Genomic DNA, 3133 nt, shown 5'->3' on the forward strand with positions numbered 1-3133 from the left:
ACGAGTAACAAATCTACCATCCCGCCTCTGAATTGCTTCTATGTCCTCCCTCAATCCGACCTGATAGGTATCCCAAACGGTCGAGCAGTACTCAAGAATAGGTCATATTAGTGTTTTATAAGCGTCTCCTTTACAGATGAACCACATCTTCCCAAAATTCTACCAATGAACCGAAGACGACCATCCGCCTTCCCCACAACTGCCATTACATGCTTGTCCCACTTCATATCGCTCTGCAGTGTTACGCCCAAATATTTAATCGACACGACTGTGTCAAGCGCTACACTACTAATGGAGTATTCAAACATTACAGGATTCTTTTTCCTATTCATCTGCATTAATTTACATTTATCTATATTTAGAGTCAATGCCATTCTTTACACCAATCACAAATCCTGTCCAAGTCATCTTGTATCCTCCTACAGTCATTCAACGACGACACCTTCCCGTACACCACAGCATCATCAGCAAACAGCCGCACATTGCTATCCACCCTATCCAAAAGATCATTTATGCAGATAGAAAACAACAGCGGACCTACCGTACTTCCCTGGGGCACTCCAGATGATACCCTCACCTCCGATGAACACTCACCATCGAGGACAACATAGGCCTACAGGTAGCCTAATTTAAAAAACACTCCAAACTATACGAAGGTAAAGTAGAAAACATTTGTAAAACAACAGCACAACATATCCGTACCTGAGTAAAAACGCATTGCATCACATATCACGCTAGTGCATGTGATGGTGCAGTCAAAATCATCTGCCATTTCAGCTTTGCTACTGTGATATGTAAAGAGCATACACACTTCATATGCAAGAGTGACGCATTTATACTGCCGTGCAGTGGCAAGAAACGTGCTTCCAGCTAGCCCGGTAGATGTCGCCGCTGCACGTCAGTTTACATGATTTCACATTCCTTACACTCAAGTATATAGTTCACATTTTATAACATAACATGTATAAGATAAAACGGCGATTATTGTGCTTACACATCATATGATAAAATTTAATGGGAAAGGAGGCTTTATTAAAACGAACAAATATGTTAGAAGATTACATAGTCTGTTTACCCAATCCAGACAATTTAATTACAGAAAGAATTACAGCTCACGAGTGAAAACGTTATCAAACGTGGGCAATGCGTTTACGCAACATGCCTGCCAGAAGGGAACTCACAGTTAACCACAGGCACAGCAGTAAAAGGGAATAAAAGCCTTACTTAACACCACAGTATCACTGCCACGCACAGTCCATAAAACAACGGTAATCATAAAGTATCAATATGTTAAAACATGTGTTATAAAATTATACAGTCTAGAAAGGCGTAGCAACATGCACGCCACTGTACAATATAACTACGCTCATTCAATCCACTCGTTATTCAAGAGGGAATAAAATGACTCATAGAAAAGCAATATGACGACGTAAAAACATTACTGCGATAGAGTATTTGCCGTTCTTGTGAGCATGAATAGCTTTTTATTATCAAATAAGTTCAGTAATTTTGTATATTATGCACAACTTTAGACTCAGTGGAAGTACTATAGCAATTGTTAACCAGGAGTTGCCAGTAACAACCTCAGTCGTAGTACAAGAAAAATTAATCTTCGCTTCAACAAAAGTAATTGGACCAGTTAGTAGCTCTTCTTGTTCTACATTATTTGGTGTTAAAGTAAATGTGTCTACTGTCTTGTAAACAGGCATTCTTGATCTCCTTGTATATCTCCTCCTCCTGTACGGCATGGCTGTGTGCTTCGTGCGGCTGCCTCGATTGAAATGAGCGTGCAGCTGCCTGTTCAGCGGATGTAGCTACTGATAAGGAAGATAACTCGGATTCTGGAAAACGCTGGAGAATATAACAACATTGAAGATCAGTGGGAAGCGATAAAAACGACGGTGGAGACATCGGCAAGAGAGATACTTGGAATTGGGACAAGACAAGTAATACCATCATGTTTTGATACTGAATGCGAAATAGTTACTGAAGTAAAGAACAAAGCATATAGAAGGACATTGCGATCACACAATACGAGGAGGATAGTAGAAGAATACAAAGAAAAACGGAGGATTGAAAAGAGGACTCACCAAAGAAAAAAGAGAGAATGGATGAAAGCAAGTGTCAAAGAAATGGCGCTCATGAGAAGCAAAAATGAAATAAGAAAATTCTATAGAGAGGTGAAAGCAGCACGGAAGCCTTTTGGTAGCAAAACAAGCTTAATAAAAGATGAGACAGGGAATATAATAAGTGAAGGGAAGGGAATATGCGAAAGATGGCGCAGGTATTTTGATAGTCTCCTCAACCCTAGAATAATTATACCAGAGAACCCAACAGACACGAATGGAGAAGAGGACCCAGACAACAACACTACCCCAGCAAATATAGAAGAAGTGAAAACTGCCATGAAGAAATTGAAAGACAACAAGGCGGCAGGGACAGATGGTATTCCAGCAGAACTGTTTAAGCAAGGAGGCAGAGAGCTGGAACAAAGCCTTCTGAAAATGGTCACCAGAGTATGAGAAGAGGAGAAAATGCCCCAACAATGGAAAGAGGGTATCATATGTCCCATATATAAGAAAGGAGATAAGATGGAGAGTGGCAATTACAAAGGGATCACACTACTTAATTTTGGGATATAAAATACTAATCGACAGAGTGCTCCCAATCATACAGTGGGAGACGGGGCCGTACCAATGCGGATTCCTTCCTGGAAAGTCAACCATAGATCAAATGCTCACCTTAAGACAAATCCTGAACAAAACAAACGAATACGGAGTTGGCGCGCATCACCTTTTTTATAGATTTCAAAGCAGCTTATGATAGCATAAATAGAAAGGAGTTATATCAAGCTCTAGATGAACTGGGTATCTCTAGAAAGTTGGTAAGGCTGGTGAGAATGACAATGAGCGAAACACAAGGTAGTGTAAGCATAGGAGGAATGATGTCCAATACATTGAGTATTAAAAATGGAGTGCTACAAGGGGATGCATTGGCGTGCCTTCTCTATAATGCCGACATGGAGAAGGTGATGAGAAACGCAAACCTCCTGAACAGAGGAACGATCTTCTATAAATCGGTGCAGATACTGGCCTACGCAGATGACATAGATTTAATAGCAAGAACCCAAAAA

This window comes from Schistocerca americana, chromosome 3 (assembly GCF_021461395.2).
Source record: "Schistocerca americana isolate TAMUIC-IGC-003095 chromosome 3, iqSchAmer2.1, whole genome shotgun sequence".
In the NCBI taxonomy this organism is placed as follows: Eukaryota; Metazoa; Arthropoda; class Insecta; order Orthoptera; family Acrididae; genus Schistocerca; species Schistocerca americana.